The sequence below is a fragment of the Plectrocnemia conspersa genome, unplaced genomic scaffold, assembly GCF_051122295.1.
Source record: "Plectrocnemia conspersa isolate PC_06_02 unplaced genomic scaffold, ASM5112229v1 ptg000001l, whole genome shotgun sequence".
Classification (NCBI taxonomy): Eukaryota; Metazoa; Arthropoda; class Insecta; order Trichoptera; family Polycentropodidae; genus Plectrocnemia; species Plectrocnemia conspersa.
This window is the reverse complement of record NW_028277165.1, coordinates 3,016,447-3,036,702: the sequence shown is the minus strand read 5'-3', so window position 1 is coordinate 3,036,702 and position 20,256 is coordinate 3,016,447. Positions and strand designations below refer to the sequence as shown.

The 20,256-nt window shown below is 31.4% G+C and overlaps 1 long non-coding RNA gene across 3 annotated transcripts in view; it reads left to right on the top strand.

Moving 5' to 3' along the window:
• The window catches only part of LOC148238455 (uncharacterized), a 516,616-nt gene that overhangs the window by 353,300 nt on the left and 143,060 nt on the right, over positions 1 to 20,256 (top strand). For all 3 annotated transcript variants that reach the window (XR_015811667.1, XR_015811666.1, XR_015811662.1), the window contains one exon: positions 2,326 to 2,426. This is a non-coding gene — a long non-coding RNA (uncharacterized LOC148238455). The remainder of the gene's footprint in view (positions 1 to 2,325; positions 2,427 to 20,256) is intronic.

Genomic DNA, 20,256 nt, shown 5'->3' with positions numbered 1-20,256 from the left:
CATCTGCTAGTCTCCTCGAGTGTCTGCCATAGTCTGCCAAGTGTCTGTATTCGGGGCTGCAAAGCCTGACCAGTCAAAATCATGCAATGATCATCCAGCCGATCGTCGCACTCGCTTCTTAAAACAACGACATAAGTATTCGCCTTTAGAAAGTGACTTTATGGATATCTCCGAGGTTGAATTGTGTAACGGGAATGTTGTGACCTTACGGTGCTATTTGCTTTCCGGTAATATATTGTTTCTTGTGACCGTTTCGAGAGCTTTTGTGTGATCACAATATTATCTAGTTTAATCCTTATTGATAAATAATCACTTTTGGTCAGAGTAATTAACGCATGTTTCAAGAATAAGATCTACCACAAACGAGTGCTCTGTGTGGTCCACACGCAAAAATGTGAGATTTTAAAATATCTAAAGATAGTCTAAAACTTCTGCTTGATGGAAATGCTGCTTTAATTTACCACAGTGAAAACTCATGGCTTTGAAAACTATTTTTAGCTTTTACGTGGAAATCTAATCAAATAACATGAATGACTATAATTTTTTCAAGACTAGTTTCTTCATCGTTTTATATAAGACGTAAAAAAATATTAAAAATAGTATACCCTAGCATTTTAGTTAGTTGATATTGCAACTAGGATTTTCAATACTGGTATTGGGGCATAAACCGATAAAAAAAAAATGACCAAAAAACTGTATGTAAGTCTGGAAGAAAAAAAAATTATCAATGCTTTTAAAATTCTCACGTACATCGCATTGAATCTTCTACTAAGCCACCGTTTATCTATTTTTATATCTTTCAGTTAACAACCTATTGCTTTGAAGCTATCCTAAAATATTGCGTGTCCAAAATATATAGATATATAATATAAAATGGCAATTTCGCAGCGAAGGTGCGGCGTTTAATCATATTCGATTTAGGACGTCGAAGAATTTCCGAAGGGCGAATGTTTCAAAGGGAATGTCTGCGCGATAAAAAAGGATCATCACTTCAATTTTCCTTGCGCGGCCCGACCCTTTGGGTCCTTATCGACAAAAAACAGTTGGACGTTGACAAAACGGATGGACTCGAATTATTGTTCGTCGCCGATTCGTCTCGTTCGTCAATTACGTATTGGGATTGCTGTATAAATAATACCAAACGTGGCTGAGTATTCAATTTAAAAAAATACCAAGTATCTACTATGTCCATAATTCAGATCAATGGTATTTTATTATTTGTAAGCAATACTTAAGCAACGAATGTATATTTTGGTATTTTTATGTACATACACACTTATAGGGGTATACGATCCTATTTGGTTTTTAGGCTCTTCTATATGCATAATTCATCTTAGGGTTCATTTTCTTGGTCTACTTTATCATATGATATTTTCTCTGAGTACTTTGAGTACTCAGAGAAATATAAAAATAACAAAACAGTTCTTACTTTGGAATAAACTAAATCTAATATTATTTTTATGAATTATTGATTTATCGAAACGAAGATCTTTGTAAGATTTTCCGCTTAAATACTTGTTTTATTCAAACTTATTTAGGCACGTCTTGTTACGATATTTATTATTTTAGACCCTAATAATTACTTACATGTTTAGAGGCATCTTTCACCTATCACTAATTGCTATTTCACCTCCATTATAATTTTATTTATTTATAAATATTTGATTAATACGTACATCAAACATGATATTTTATAATTTTAGTAGCAACTTTTTATCTAATATTATGCAAAGTATTCTAAATTTGATGTACTCTTATAATAAATTCTTGGCGTACATGATCGATCCGAAGACTCCCTTCCCGCAGCTTACTTCGGAAGTGTGTTTTCTTCAAATTATAAATAGCAAACTTGAAATTAAATTAAATTTCAAAACTTATTAGACGCTCCTAGTAAATTTGTAAAAGCATTTGCAACGTCTGGTCGGATGATATGCATATAATAAACTATAATATAATATCATACAGCATTAGAGCATATAGTTTATTTGCTTTATATTTTATTAAAGGATATAAAAACCCACAAAAAAATGTCTACTACAATAACCAAATATTTTTATATTACAATTGAAAAATATAATTTATTAAAAATACAAATAATACTAGAAGCCAAATTAAATTATTTTATTATATATACACAAATGTAGAATTGCCAAGTAATTAATAGCGAATTCATATTAGTGCCGGAAAAAATTATCACCCTGCGCTAATGATGAAATATAAATAAAAATTTAAATAATTTACAATGACAAAAAACACGAAAGAGTGTATGCGGATGGTTACTTAAAATATTTGTAGATTTTAATTTATTGAATAATATATTTTCAGGTATGAACTGGAGACGATTTGGCGAGTCGTTGATCTGCTCTCTATGAGGTGCTATATTGTGCATTCTATCAGTATTTCACTCGAAAACGTCTGCAAAGAATGTAAGTAACATATTTTAGATATTTTTATGCTGTGATTATTTTATTGCTAAAAAGATTAAAATGAGTAGACGAGTGCGTTGAAATAAAATCTGCTCTCTCGACCTTGTATGAGGTGCTATATTGTGCATTCTATCAGTATTTTACTCGAAAACGTCTTTAGTAATTTAAGTATCATATACTAGATTTTATTATTTTATTAAAGAATAAAAAATGAGTCCGCTCTCAATGAATTTCGGTCATTAAGTTCTTAATAATTTTCTATCAAAGTATTTATTACAAAATTCGCCAAAAGCAAATTAATAATAATTCAGTCGACACCGAAAGTGCTGAATTTTGATAGATTCACAAAATATTACTGACGGTTTCGCGCAATATTCCCATTCTGTTGCTTAGGAATATTTTACGCCTTCTGCCCAGTTACATTATTCTCTACTGTCATTAATAAATGAGCGCTCAGATAAATACGGCTTTGAGAAGTTGAAGACAGGGCAGAACGTTCTTCTGGCCCTGATTTGGTTTATGATTAAATTTTTAATGGCGTGCCGTCATTAGACCATACACTATTTGCGTTAACACGGTCAGTTCGAGGGCTATTTATTTCAACATTATTCATAATTTAGAAAGAAATGCTAAGTTTGCGTTTACGCCCCTACTTTTATCTCTAAAGCACATGATACGGACATACGTTCGATTTACTTATCATTACTCAGTTTTATTTTTTGAACCAATTTATATAAATTATGTTTTATCTTCAATTATGAATAATTATGAAATGGATAACTTTCGAACTGACTGTATTAACGCAAATGAAAGGATTAGGCTAGTCCCTTGAAATCTTTTATTTAAAATTTAAATGGAGATAAGATTAAAAAAACACAGTTTTTAGAATTATTTGATTCTAAAAAATTCTCAAAATTTATATGATATCTTCATTTCCCTATGATTTTTACCCCTGTGAAATTGACGTATAAAGGTTGATTTGATTCATCAAAATTGAAATGTGAATTGATGGCCATATACAGTCTACTGGAATTTTATGCCAGAACGGTTAGCTTCATAAGATTCCCATGTCGTCTGGACGAAGTACCGTTACACGAAATAGCATGCTTTATATCTTTCTTTGTTGCGTGCGACACCCCTTCTACTTCTATTTCTAGGGGATCGGCATCAGTTCTGGATTGTTAAATGAATAAATTTGATTAACCTACAATATCACTAACTTCATTTTGCTACTTATGTATCTGATTTTTTTAATTTTGCGCAAAATTTCAGAATTTTTTTAAATAAATATAATTATTATAGACATTATTAAATGTGTTCCTATTATTGTTGTTTCCAAAAGCAATAAAATATTTTTATTTATTATAAGAAAAGAGCATTATCATATAATAAAAATAAAATGGTGAATATTTCTTTAGAAGCGCAGGGTAACACCCCCATGGTGTATGGCTGAGAGGCAAATAGTAGTGGATTCTAATTAGAATGTAACGGTAAACCGTCGAGCTCGATAGGGAATCTTATGATGCGAACGGTTACGGCGATTATGAAATTCTTTAAGGAAATGGAATTTCAGAAATGTATAAATTGTAAATTTGAAATGCATAAAATCATCAGTTCGCATAAAATGATAAGGAAACCAGACTTTAAAATTTTTTTTGTCATCCTTGCTCTTCATTAAGATTTCCATATATGATATGTACAAGGTAGAAATATTTTGGTAATATTTTAAGTCTTTCACTGTTAATATGTTGTTATATAAAGAAAAACTTAATGGCACCTGTTTTTGAACAGTATAAAATAATGTGCTAGTTGTCTTGCACCGGTAATAAATCACTCAATACGGTTTTCCCTTTTATTTATTTTAAATATGAATTTACTGCACTAATATAATAACACACAAGTTCCACAATAAGATGTATGAGGATACATCTAGCAAACATCAAATGTAATAATAAATACGCCTTTGTTTGGAAGCACCACTCCGAATGGGTACTCGATTATAGCTCCGAAGTGTTTTGAAGCTTCAGTTTCCGCTCTGGTAGGCTTTTCTCCGTTATCAGCCGTCGTCCCTCGCCAAATATCCAATCACTTGGGAATCTATTTTAGCGATGTCTACTGTACCCTCACTCTCCACGAACTCGACCCACTCTTCCCCGAAATTGCGCGAATGCTTTTGAAACTTTAATGCAACTTTAAATTATTCACGGTGTTGAAAAAAATGCGATGGCGAGATGTGAAGTTTACAATGGAGTTAATAGAGGGGTTGCGTTTTGCAATTTGGTGCTGGTGTGAACAGTATATTTATAAACTTGTTCATACATATATGATGTAATATTAATATGAATGGCATCCGGCTAGACGGCACAAACGAGGTTGTGCAGTTGTGGAATATTTAACAGGATAGTGTAATATAATGTATGTATGTACTGCATCATGTTTGGGTTGCAAGGTTGGACAAATAAAATCAACTACAATTATGCTATGTGATTGTGATTTACAGCTGTTAGACAGAATTAGAGTTTATTACAATTTTATTACTGAAAGTGGCTTATGTCTATTATTCAATATTTACAAATAATGTTAATCTGTATTTATTTTGCTTATGAATTATGATATTTTCTTGTGCAAAAATACTACACAAAAATATTATCTTTATAAATTTGCGAGACTAGTATATTAGCAGGAGAAGGCTAATATTTTTTGTAAAGGGCCAAATCGGAATTATTTTTATCTCAGCAGGCTAGGAAAAAATTAGTTGAGCTTGAAAAAAATTCGATATATTCTCTAAAATTTACCATTTCAATAATTATTCATACAAAACGTATAGGGGGTGCGCGGTAGTTCTATACGATACTAAAAATTTATTTTTTAATCTTTAAAACCAAGCAGTTAAGAGCGTTAACTCTTCTGAAAGTCTCAAAATGGCTAGTATGGGGGTCCGATCGAACTGATACATCGCTTGTTTTGAAGCAAAAAACTATTTTTTTTTATATTTTATTTGGATGTACAATAGTTTAGGCTTCTAAACGTTTCATATATAGCGATCTTTTTGGTAAAATGCAAACCTACTGAGTTACGAGTGCTTAAATTTTTATACTTGTCGCCATTTTGCATAAAATTGACACATAGGATTTTGCTAACAAACATACACAGGGTGCTTAAGAATTCTATACTGTCACAAAAATTGCAATTTAAATATGTATAAATAAGCTCACACTGACCTTAACTATATTGCAAGTCTTATGAGCGTATGTATGGTGGGTCGATCGACTAATAACACTAAACGTGTTTTGAAAAAAAAAAACTTTTTTTTTTAAATTTAAATTTTTTTTAAACAGTATCGTAAGTATATTGGAAAGCTCTATTTCGTATCAAAAATTCAAGTCAATATCTTTAATAGAAACCAAATACGAGCGTTAACTTAATGCCGAGTCGCATAAAAGCTCGTTCGGGGTCCCGGTCAATATACCGCAAGACTCGGTTTTTATTAAAAAAAATAATAAAAAATTGTTTTTAAATGCAAATTAAGTTTCTAAACACTTTTTGCATACGACATTTTTCAGTAGGATTTCATTTTGCAAAGTTATGACACTTTAAATTTTTACATTAGCCGCCATTTTGAATTTTTTTTATATATTTTTTTAATACGAAACGTATAGGGGGTGCACGGTAGTTCTATGCGATACTAAAATTTAATTTTTTAATCTTTAAAACCAAGCAGTTAAGAGCGTTAACTCTTCTGAAACTCTCAAAATGGCTAGTATGGGGGTCCGATCGAACTGATACATCGCTTGTTTTGAAGCAAAAAACTATTTTTTTTGTATTTTATTTGGATGTATTTTAGGCTTCTAAACGTTTTATATATAGAGATCTTTTTGGTAAAATGCAAACCTACTGAGTTACGCGTGTTTAAATTTTTATACTTGTCGCCATTTTGCAAAAAAATGACACATTGGATTTTGCTAACAAACATGCACAGGGTGCTTAAGAATTCTATACTGTCACAAAAATTGAAATTTAAATATGTATAAATAAGCTCACACTGACCTTAACTATATTGCAAGTCTTATGAGCGTATGTATGGTGGGTCGATCGACTCATAACACTAAACGTCTATTTAAATCTATTTAAACCTAAAGTGATTTTTGACATCTATCGTAAATTTAAAGTACGTTCTCTAATATTTTGGCAAGTCCTTTTCTTTCTGGCTTTGACATTGCCAAGACAAGTATTGACGGATAATAAAATGAGAAGTAAATATCGTAAAAATCGTTATATGGTGCTTTGAAGAAGCTGTAAAATTATACTGACGTAACGTCACAGCGGAATTAGAAGCACTAGGAGCACCACATGTGGAGCAACTCGATAGCGCATTCTGATAGATTAAAATAGGTGGCGATATTATTAATTTTAAACAAAGTTCTTATGGATTGGTATTATAATAATATTATATGAAAGCGATTTTTAAATTCAATGAAGTCGCTTTTAGCATTTTTTTGTTATGTGGAACGGAAAGCTTTTTTGATTTATAGAATTAATCGACCAATGGTGCGCGCTTTTACGTAACATAATATAGTGGAAATTCTGACGAAAATTGAATATTGGAATTATGCTAATCCAAGTCGATAAATCGACAGTGCCGGTCCATTGTGTTATTCTTGTCGAAAATTTATAAACGTTTCATTTGTCATTTATTTAAATCGCCGGAGTGGGAATAACAAAAGTGCCATTTTTCAAACTCGGCCCGCTCTCTCATTCGTATTCCATAAATTCACGAATCCGACGTCGGAAATAATAGCAGGTTCGAAAATGTCGCGATATGCGCGCACGACGAGGAAGTCGTAAATCTACCATGAACGAAAAACGACCCACGATATTTTCACGGCACCCCCGATTAGTCCAATCGTCCGGCGACACGGTCGAAAGTCATCTCAAAATCGCCTCATCAACCTGCGTGGTGAACTTGTATGATTTAGAAGAGCTGAAAACGATCTTAAAGAAAGACTTGCATGAATGTATGGTTTCATTAAGTTGCTAGCTCGATCACAATGGTACAAATTTTGGTATATCAATGATAAAAACATAAAACAACATAGGCAATACTAATCTGGAAAAAGTCGAATTACTATCTAGCGCTTTTTCAACGTCCTACACATCGACACAAATTATACCTACACGTGAAAGGGCTCACCCGTCCCAATATATTATTGGCAGTAAAAACGTGTTTCTACTATGGATCAAAAAATTAACAGAAACCTTATGAAGTGCCGATCATTGTTAACTCTCGCGGATTAAAAACTTGAAAGCATCATAAAATTTTACAATCTTTCATTTATGAATCACCTAATGCTTGCACTTTGTCCGAACCGAAGTTCAACTGAAGTCGGCCGACGTCGCCGACTTCCGAGTAGCAACCATACTGCCACAAATTTCATATGCCGTCCGGACGGCGGCCGTGAATGACGTCCGCACGGCGGCTGCTGTCACGTACAGCTGGCATATTTGCGCGCGATCGAAAAATGTGCCAAATAATCGCAATTTTTAAATTGTCATATTATTAAAATTACGCTACTGATAATTATAAAAGTTTGTGTGGGCACTCACCAATAAAATATCAGTGAAAACTTTTCGGTCGTAAATATTCAATTTACGCAAACTCTTTGTCGGCTTTTGAAAAATGACATAAGGCATAAAAATGATACTTCAAAATACGAACACCACTTTTGTGACTATCCTAGAATTTGTCGCCATCGATTCTAAATAAGAATTCGTTATGGTGTGACATTAATATAAACCGATCTAGGAAAATACATAAGGATATTCGAAACGATTTTTTTTAACAAAATCAAGTACCACTAATTATTTTTTAATTATTTAATTTTATATGAAAAAAATATAATAACGATATCTGTTAGAAGAATATACTATCAAAAATATAACTAATCCCTTTTGGTGCCCTAAAATATTCAAAGATGTCAGTAAGAGTCTGTTGAAGAGTCATGCGTGTTGACCATAGGACGCCTACGCGCATACTGAAATTGAACCGAGTTACTCGTTCTCTCTCAGTTTGCAAAACACCATATCATTATCTCTCTCACTCTCGTACTTAACACGCGAGAGAGCGAAAGGGGAAGTATCTCACGGCTCGCGCTCGAAAGAGCAGCTCCGACTTCGGTTACTTTGACTCCGGTCCTTTTGCCGACAATGTTCGGAAGCGCTCGAAGCTGGCCAAGTCGACTGAATTACGCCCACTTTACCTCCCGTTCTCGGTAACCGCGGACAACTACCGAGAGATTTTAGAGCGGGCAGGACCAAACTCGACCGAAGTAACCCACTATGTTCTCCGTCCTTGGCCTACTTTGGCCAACTTCCAGAGAGTGTAGTGCTGGCATAATTGTACAAGTAGAATTTATTATTTGTACGTTTTAAAAAGTAAAAAATAAATAATTTCTTTGTTACTTTTAAATCAATAATAAATTATTAAAAAAAAAATTTGTTCACATCTCTTGCTAGAGTGCTATTCATTAACTGATGAAAGAAAAGCGATCAAGACTCAGAGTACTCGGTTCTTTTCAAAACGTACGGGTACCCGGTTCCGGTTCTATTCGGGCCGGAAGCTCTACTTGCACGTCAGTATCCGTCCGCCAAATAGTTATTAAAATTGTTAGAAAAAAGTTGTCTCTTAGTTTTTACAATATAGATTGATTCTTAATTTTTAAAACATCGATGTTGATTTAAATTTAACTTTAAGCATTGCTTATCAATTTTTAAAAAATACTCAATATTATAAAAAAAATTGTAAAATACTGTATATATTTCTACTAATCTTATTAATAATCAAAGCAAAAATAGTTTTGTTGTTTTACGAATAAAAAATTCCGATGTAACATAAATCCCGTTGTCTGATTAATTAAAAACGTTACAGGGCTCATTTTATCACCAGGTGGAATATTTCTGAAGAACTTCTTGAAATAAATTCTAAAATTCTAGGAAAAAGAGCAACTTTAATTGCCACTTCTCACAACTGATGTTATACGATACATTTACAATAGATACAAATTACACACATTAGATGTACTCGAGATACATAAACGATGTAGAAGTGGCTATCGAATTACGCGTCGTCGTATTTGACAGAAGAGCTTTCGAAAGCTCCGTCCAATTACTGAGGCGAAATTCCACGAGCAAACATCACTTGGAGCTTTCGCATCGGGGGAGATGTGCTCATCTGAATTCCTTCGGACTGTAACAAATATTTGCTGCGATTTAACAGAAAAGCATTCTGACTGTTCCCCCTAAAGCATGTCATGAGTTTTAAAAATGGAATACAATTGTAATTTACTGACATGTATAGATAATAGATAAAAAAATCTTTACAATCTATTCATGGTCAGGCGACGATTCAACGACTTATTTATGGCTTTTCTATTACCTAGTATTTCGATCATGTTCTAAACAAATTTAATGAATATTGATTTGACAATTGGTTTTTATAGCTTCATTAGATACGATTTTTAAAACTCGATCTGCAATCGCAATAGTTTATTCGTTCCGCGTTACGATGCTCTATTTGAGAAACTTTGCAATGTCGTTACGCAACAACGCCTTGTTTAACATACAATGGTAATAAAGTTAGCGAACGTTAAACCAATTGCCTATTATTTATTTATAAGCTTATAATTTCGCGGGGCGTTTAACAATGAGTCGCGCCGGCTGTGACATGCTGCGTTGGTTTGATTAGCTATTATTTGTGATGGTTGAAACTATTTATTGAGTGACTAGTTTTTCATCGCAATGTACATTAACTTTGTACATTTATGTAATAAAAATAAAATAATTATATTATATTAAATTAGTTAATTTATATCAGGAATTAATAAAAAAATAATGACATAGTGAAAATCAGTGTTAAGTTTTACATATAGATCTTGCAATTTGGCATTTGTAAGCGTGAAGAATTGTCAGCTCAAAACTTGTCCTTAGCACATTTTTAGCATGCTATTTGTAAATTGTGCTTCATAAGGATAATAATGTTGCTTTTAAATATCTTTAAAAGTATGTGAAATGAGGCAAGCAGTGGATTTAAATAAAATTCTTTGAAATATTAAAAATATATCTGAATTTTATTACCACGAATATGCAAAATATCTCTCTAATTTACACAGTAAATTGCTTTCATTAAAAAAACACATTAATGTTTATTATATATATTTATCTATAATAAATAAGTACGTTATTCGACTAATAAAAAAACATTTATAAACCGTTAACGATCTATTCAAGGACTCTTCACACTGAGATCAATATAGAATCGGTTAGGTTTCCAACGATCCCTTCACTTTTTTCAGTATCTATTTGTTTATTTTGTACTGCCATGCCAAATACGTCAAGATGCAAACATAGATAGCGCTAGGAAATTCATTGGATGCGTTCCAGATTTCCAGACGTCCTGTCAGCAAGCTTCAAACGACTGTCCCAAGAGCGAATGACATGTACCAAAACTTTAAGAGGGGATGAAAATTTAACGAAAGATAATCCCGGATGGGTTGAGACGGGACGCGTATGCTCATTGGCGAGGAAGACAGGGGACGATGGATGAAGGAGATTGTGCAAATGTCTCACTGGACTGGAATGACACGAGTCAGATTGAAATGTGATTAGGAGAACCCTTTCGATGATGGACAATATCAATGGATATCAAAGCAAGTGGTTATATCAGTATATTACTCATCAATATTAACATCCTAATATGCCAAAAACATTTAAACTGTGGTTATATATATTGATGCTTAATTAAAACTAAAAAGTATTGCTGTGTATTTTATATTTAAAAAATCGGCCCTACAAAAAATATTAGTCTCCCCAAAATTATTCCTAGCTAAATTAGTCTTGACTTCTATTAAAACTTCAAGCATTGTATAAAAATACCAACATTCAAAATGCTCTTAAATTATGAATGCTTTTAATATATCTATTCTTATAAAGCAGTTTTATTTTTATTGGCAAATTACTAGATACAGGGCTAGTTCGAAGAGCAGGGTGCGCAAAAAATGACATTCTACTGACTGATAAATATCTTACCAGTTTTATTAAAAAATTAAGGAACTATTTTTTTTACAAAACCATCAAAAATAAGTTCAATGAATGTCATTGGCCACTAGGTCAATCACCCCTAGGGCCATAACCCCTAAAAGTCATTTAAAATAAAGTGATAAAAATCATATATAACACAACTTTTTATACTAACCTACTTCTATATTTTATTCTGAAACGTATTAGTAGATTTTTTAAATAAAAAAATATATCTTATGTGGGGGACCACACAGATGCTCTCGTTTGTAGGTGATCTTATTCTTGAAACTCGCATTAATTACTCTGGTCAGAAGTGATCATTCATTACTAAGGATAAACTAGACAATAGTGGAATCACACAAAGGCTCTCGTTACGACATTCGTTATGACTAGAGAAAGGGTCACATAATAAATCGCAAGGATACTCCGGTGCATTGAATGAATATTAGTTACGAAACGGCCACAGGAAACAATATATGACCAGAACACAAATAGCACCGTAATACAACAAAATTCCCGTTGCGCAATTCGAGCTTGAAGATATCCATCAAGGAAATGTCACTTTTTAAAGATGTATTTCGTTGATCTAAGATGATCGATAAATGCTTATAATTGGTTAGCAAGCTTTGCAGCCCTGAATACTTGAGCCTCAATTCCAGCGGAGAGAGGGTAGACTCCGGCAGACATACGACTAACATAACAAGAGGAACTGCCTCCTGCCACCTACAAGAGCCCTGAATATCTTCGACGGACATCATCCCTGCGCCAGCTTCTCCACCACTGCTCGGAGAAAACGATACGCGCCCACCATAGTTTTCACCTACGTCTTACTAGCTGCGAAGTCACACCCTTAAGGGTTAGAAATACGAAAGTGGTAAACCCCGACTTAATTTAAATACGCAAAATTCAACTGTTACCAAACCTTAAAGTTATGAATGAGGGTATTCAAAAATATGAATATAATGCAATAAATATTAACAAAAACAATAACACAAACAAGATATATAATATATTACACAAAAAAATTACCAACATATTTATACTAGTCCTTCGTAATATTTGTATTTTTTGATATGCTTATGGCAGTGTTTTTTAATTCATAGTAATAAAAATTAGCGTGTTATATTTTATTTGAATCGCATTATTTTAAATTACTCGCAGCTTAGAAAAAAAATATTTATAATGTTACTCCACCCCGAGCAAGCGTATTTTTTTACCGATATAATTAGCTGTTTATAATGTAAAATTTTATTTGTTCTTATTATTGCGCGTCTTTCAATAAATATCGGTTTTATAAATGCAATAGATGTATACTCAAGTATGACGCTCGCCCTCTGAACGCCCTCTGAATGACATGATAGAACATCCATTATATATAAATTTAAATACGTTAATTTTAATGCTGAATATTGAATTCATTATTATTTTATTAAAATATTAAAATAAAGGGCAAGAACTGGATAAGAAATAAATACTTCTTTGGCTTTAGATTCTGTCCGATTAAAACGCTAATTACAGAAACTCATAAAATAATACCAACGCCTAAATATAGACATAGACTGAATAAAAAGAATAATTGCAATCCAATCTGGTCAATCGTTTTAAAAATCCATTACCTAAATTTTGCCCCGGGCGATCCAAAAATCGATTTTCCACCTCTAGTTTCGGGTAGTTCGTGTTTTGAATGAATCACGATTGCCAAACCACTATACGTGCACATCGATCACGTTCGTTCACGATCGGACAATGGATAGAAAGTTTCCATACTCGAATCTGACGACTAGGGATGCACAAAGTATACCTACGTGACATAATGGCAAGGAGCGACATAGGAATTTCAACAAAGGACACCGAGCTTACGTGAAGGGATTCACCAAGCGATTACGAGACCATATCGAGACTTTTTAAATAGTGTGCTTCGATGATTCACGCTTCTTTGTGGTGCTTCAGTGATACAAAATAAAGTGTGCTTCAATGGTCAGATAAGCGCACCGTGCATTCGATTCGTTTCAATCCAACCGTAGAATTACACATGGTCGTTAATATTAACATATAACATATAGTAACATAATGGCCGGTCATTAGTTGTGCCACGAGGAAGTATTTATTGTGTGTTGTTCATATTGAAAAGCGCTTTAAAAAACCTGTTCGTTATAAAGTGTTCGAGGAGATTTTTTAAATATGTTTTTGATGCTTGAATGACTTTAATTTTATTTTTAAATTAATTGTTGAATATATTTTAACCAATATTTTAATTAAAATTTAATGTTTTTAAATCAACACTGAGTCAATTAAAAAAATCTGTATTTTTTAGCTGTAAAAGTAATGACTTTAATAAATTATATCATTAGCTTTTTCCATCATCAATTATATGTAAGACTAATAGATTTTTTAAACTCTTTATTTTGATTTTGCAATTTATATTTGCATTGTAGTAGTCCAAATTTTATTAATATATTTGTTGTGAATTGCTAATTTTTAAATCATTATGAACTAAACATGATAAAATAAAATTGTTACATAATAAATAAAATACTACTACATATTTTTATATACTGAAAATTTTTACAAAGAATAAAAAATATATTAACATATTTTAATTATTGTGTAAATATATAATATACATGAATCAAATCTTATTATTGTGTAAAAAAATATTTTACAGTGTAACGAATAATTACCTGATTTTTTATTATTATTTTATTTAATAAATAAACGCTATATACAGTTATTAATTCTTCATAAACATTATCTGATATCTTGGATGTGCTTTAATTTAATTTTACGTTAGAGATACGAAAGAGTAAACAAATTAAATAGTCATTTTATTAGATTATAAGATCGCGCCTTAAGACATTAAAAATGAGAACGAAAAACTGTAACATTCTTTCATTAACGTACCTTTTTAAAAATTCGCAGCACTAAACTTTTACGACGGTCGTTATTTTTCATGAAAGTTCTCTTATTACGGCGGAACTTTATAAACTCGGGTAATGAATAAAATTAATTGCCTGACCGTTTGCTTACTTTTCGAATATTCCATTCCGTAACAATGTATTTCTTTATTACAAGTATAAGAACAGAAAAACTTGTAAGTAAACGTATAAAGCGCCCCACACACGCCACGAGACGGCAACCACTTGTCACTGTTCAACGTTTCATTAAATTGTGATTTATATTGTGTCAGATCTGATCTGCGAGAACATCCGAAGTGGTCCAGCAGCTTCTTTTTTATTTATCTCAAAAACCTTTCTTCGTATTTCTTTCAATTATTCGCTCACTTTTGTGTTAAATTTTATTAACAATATAAAATTTTATTATTGTTCAGATAAATCTAAATGTCAATATAGTCCATAGAATGTCAGCAAAAGTCTAATATTTTTTGTTTCATCCACATTGTGTAAATTGGCATGAGATGTTAAAAATGTGGAGAAAGGCATCTTATGATTGCAAATATAGATAATCAAGTGAACGGTGCATTAAATCTCATATTTCGAGATGATTTTTACAAAGCAAATATTCGAGATTTTTCGTAATTGATTAGAGTTGCCAACATCCTGTTGTTTATGATTCACAATTTAAAAAATAGTGAATTGCCACAATGATTAAATCTTAGTTATGTTTACAAATGATACAAATACAGTAATTATTAACTTGAACTTGTTATTATATGCTTTGAAACTATCGCTCCAGTCCATACCTAAAAGTAAATTATTTAATAAACCAAAATCTACACAATTTCCAAACGACCATCCGAAATCATTCCGATCGCTCACGCATTCCAACTCATTCGTAGTTATGCCATTTTTATTTATATTTAATTTTATCATTAGTTATATAATGCTAGTTCATTACAACTTTGGAAGCTAATTGCATTGCTTTTTGGATACCTTTTTATCATTAGTTTTATAATGCTAGTTCATTACAACTTTGAAAGTTAATTGCATTGCTTTTTGGATACCTTAAAAGAGAAACGGTTTATATGGCTACTCTAAATAATAAATAATAATGGTATGTAGCGCGCGTTCTTTCCAAACAAAAAGTTTTGGCGGTATTTATGCGTAGATTTTTTATTTCGGGGTAGATTTGTGCAATATTTCCGAATATTAACGCAATTTGTTGGTCATGAGATCTCTCTTATATTGTTGTGAAATACTGTGAGTGTCCCTTTATTTAAACGTGTTGATTTCAACGTTTATTGCTTTAAATATTCATTGAAGTGACCTCTGAATTATAACGAATTGTGCAGATGAATGTAGCCCCCACAATATATGATTTATATTTATAAGGAAGATGTTTACAGTTTAGCGTCGTGTTTTAGTTATTTGCAAATTAAGTCGAAAAAATAAATATATTGTTGGGTTGTACAAATTATATATAAAAATCTAATAATGAGCTACGTAAGGAACTTCATTCATGTTTATAAAAATATTTAGCTATTATTTACATTAAATGTTTTAGTGAAAATATCAGCTGATAAGTATAGATTTATATTAAGAGGCAATATATTTTTTTAAATAGTTAATTTAAAGCTGTACTTCACAAGCTAAAAAATACCATTTTGCTTCTAGATGATGCATATAAATATTATATGCTACATTATCTGTAAAATATGTTACTCTAATAAAAATCACAATGGATTTACGATTTTATTAATATTTGATACTGGAATATTTAGGCAGCTATTTTTTATTTTATTTTTATTTTTAATACATATAAAATATTTTCTATGAGCTATATTAGCTTATTATCATAGAATTTTCCATACCAGATATGTTCGACCTAACTCGATTTTATTTCATCCGTGAGAATAGGAAAATATAGGTAAACCTAATCTGTGATAATCGATCGGAATTATAATTGTATAATAATCACTAATTCCGATCTCTCAGACACGATAGAAATTTAAAAGCACTAAGGTCGGTATGGGATTTGAACCCAGGTCTTTCAAGTGAATGATTTATACCATTCGTCTATCGTGCTTTAAATACTATTCGTAGTAATTCCAATATTATTTTTTCTATACTTGACTAAATAAAAAGCTTATATGATCTTTGGCATAAAATATTATAAAAAAAGTGAAATTTAAAATACTAGGATTCAGGAGTTTTATATTTTTAAATAATGTTTTTATATTTTAAAAACAATCAGTATTATTTTTACAATTCGGTATTCGAACATTGAACAGTTTGTCCAATACTAACCTTCTGACTTTTATATTATATGCAGCAAAATCTATAGTTTTGACTAGAAATATAAAATAAAATTTTTCTAGGAGAACTTAGTTCAACTTAGTTTAGAATTCAAATTAGTTTTTAAAAAGTTTTTAATCCAAATATGGGGCCCAAGTAGAAAAATGAGAATCTAAGATTGAGAAACATTTATCGAATGAAGATATTTTGTGACATTGCCAAAGAAACTATATGTGTTTACATATATTTATGTATTGTATTTAACAATATGTTTATTTTACCCTGGACTGTGCGAAGGGGGGACGTTAGTACCCCATTTTTCATGTTTTTATTTAATGTATATATATTATATATAACATAATGCAATCTTGTAATAATTTTTAAATATAATATTTTTTAACTGAATCCAGATAAAAGCAGAAATAGCCACAAAATTTTAAGTTCATTCGCACAGGAAATCACGAAAAGGAATGATTTGATATAAGACTTTTGAAGACATGCGCTGTTTGGACAGCGTGTATATTTTTGCTTTCGCTTTTCTTTCGTTCCATTATAAACAAAATAATCAATCACCAAAACATGTAAATTTAGCACAGAAAAATATTCAAAAGCAAAATAAAATTTCATAAAAATATTTATCAAAATAATACACAAAATGTTTATCTTTGTTTAACAAATTTGATTATTAGTTCAATTAAAGTTTTCGTGATTTCTGAAAGCTAAATAATATTGTATGCTTTTTTATAAGACAAACAATATAGCTTTGAAACAATTTTAATGTTACCTACTAATAACTAAAAAATAAATGAAACGGTTATGGTTACAGTTTAATAAAAGAAAATTAGCTAGAGGAAAAATTAGAAAAAACAATGAATTAAGTGCTAATTTAAGTATTTTAATCTGAAGATCTGGAGCTATTAAAATGCGTTATTCAGCTTCTAAAGCAAAATGTTTTTAGGCACTTTGTGCTTATATTTAAATTTAAGGATGTTCTTATGCTAATCTCCGATGCCTGAAATAAATAGGTTAGTGCGGTACGCAACATATTTTTATTGTATTTTCTGGTATGAAAATAACAATGTTCTTTGATTGTTGATATTTGTAGGCTATTATTATTGGTATAAAAAGGTAAATTACATATTATTTTATTATCCATATTTTCGATGACTTGCAGTTCAAAAAATAAAATATTACTGGTGTAAATCCATGTTAAAATGGTTCCGATTATTTTTTTTTATAATAACATTTTCTGAGTTTTGAGCTCCAGTTTTTTTGTCTTGAAACAACTTGCTTTAGTATTTCATTCTTAGACCGTTCCTCTTTATCTTGTATGCGAACTATGACCCAAAAATAAGAATTTTATTTGATTATATTACATATTGCGACAGGCTATGATGGACGAGATCGTTATTTTCCGAGCGGTGGTGGAGAAGCTGGCGCAGAGATGATGTCCGTAAAAGACGTGATTTTCAAATAAATACTTTTCGAGTACTAACGCTATTGATTTAATTTTATATGGAAAATAATTATTTAAATATTTAATAATTGTATAGTTTTAACCGTGTTTATATATATTATTTATAAAATAAAGAAAATAATTTTGTACTATATATATGCCGTTTCACAATAATTTGATAAATGTTCTATTCGTTTGACTGCCACTAAGTAAAATAGTTTTAAGAAAGTCGTTAAAAAGGCCCACTATTTTTATTTTTAGTAATTTTTTTGAAAGTGGGATTTCAACTATCATCATCCTCACTACATGTGTATGTACACGCGATATCTCATTCCGGGCAGTTGATGCGGTGTCATTAGCCATATGTCGGTGTGGCGATATTTTCGTTCACCAACAGCAGTATAGAAGCAGCGGTTAGTTGGCACGCAACGTTATCTTTCTAACGTAATTACGCCGAAATGCAAAGTAAATGTGTTTTTAATGCAGCGTCTACTAACCGCCGCCTTTCTGTTATGTCTTGGCCAGGACAGGCAGACAGTGTCTCGTCTTGGACAGGCCACAGCGACCATTAGGGCCGGCGACGATCGATTCATTAATTACGGGTCGGATACGCGCCGTTGCGGACACGGCACTCGCCCCTATTATCTCTAGATGTATACCTATGTATCTCTGAACTTTTAGGAGCTTGCACATTCGCTGCATCTTGCCAACGAAAGACTTTAACGGAGATCCATTGTGTTGTTGGCCCGTCGAGACCCCCCAGGCCGAGATCTGAACATAATTTTAGACAGGGGCACGCAACGTTGTATTATTGTAATTCTGCAGAGAGAGGCTCCAGAGTATATAAAATTGGAACGCTATCAATTATTTATGAGCCATTCTGATTGAAACGTTTCGATGGGAAGACAAAGGATGAGATATTCGGCGAAGCGGAACTGAAGTATTAGTAGCGCACAAAAAAACACCATGTAAAATTTATTCATTTATTTTGTAGCTGTATGTGCAACAGTTTAACGCCAATGCAACCTGCATTGAATCAAAATATAAAAACATTTTAATTCCTAAATATTTGTAGCAAAAAATATTTAGAGTAATTACTAGACAAACCATCTACTTTATTATGGCTATTAAGTTTTTGAATAATATAATTTTAATATAGAAAAATTAGTTTAATGAATATATTACATCTAGCTTGACTTTATCATTGCATTAAGATGCAGCAGTCACAAGAAAAAAATCTTTTTCGTCATTATTTATAAATAAGAAAAATATGACAATATTTTGATTACATTGCCATAATTAAATTTTGAGCAATTTAACGTAGTCTGTAAAATATTAAAAAAAATATTATTTGATATTTATATACAATACTACGCAGGCTCGCCACCGTGACCGCGCAGTTCGCAAGCCGATAGTACAAGAGGTCCGAGCGGGAGTTCCCTCTTGAATTGGACCAAACATTTCTTGCCGTTGCCAACTAATGTAATGACCATAACATAAATAAACTAGAATATTTACATTCTAAAAAACATAAATGGATGAGCATTTCTAAATATATGTAGTATAACCATTTTAGGTAACTTTACAATTTTTAAATAATAAAAAAAAGCATATTTCAACAATTTGACCCATTGTGAAAAATGTATTTTGTCGATGGAACCGTAATTATTTTTTCATAAATAGTTTTAACTACTTCTAAGTACTAATGCTGCTTCCTAGGAACTGAAAAACATGTTAGATACTGTATGTGTCAGACCTGTATAATTATTTTATTACTATTTTATTTGCATGCAAAATTCAGTTATTTTTAAAATTATTGGCATGATTTATTCGGTTTTTAATTACGATTTTATAATGTTTTATAAATATAAAGAGTTTCTGATTCACTAACTTTCAGGCACAGGAAATAATTCAGACGTATAACATCGATTGTATTCATGTGGGTAATAAGTACATATTATTAGCCGTTTGTATGCGTACGTGTGCGTGTGTGAGTCTATATTCACGCTATAACGTACACCGTATAATTCGGACATAGATACTTTTATTCTTGTTATAAAATTTATAATATGATCGATTATATAGCTTTTTAATATTTATTTTGATTATA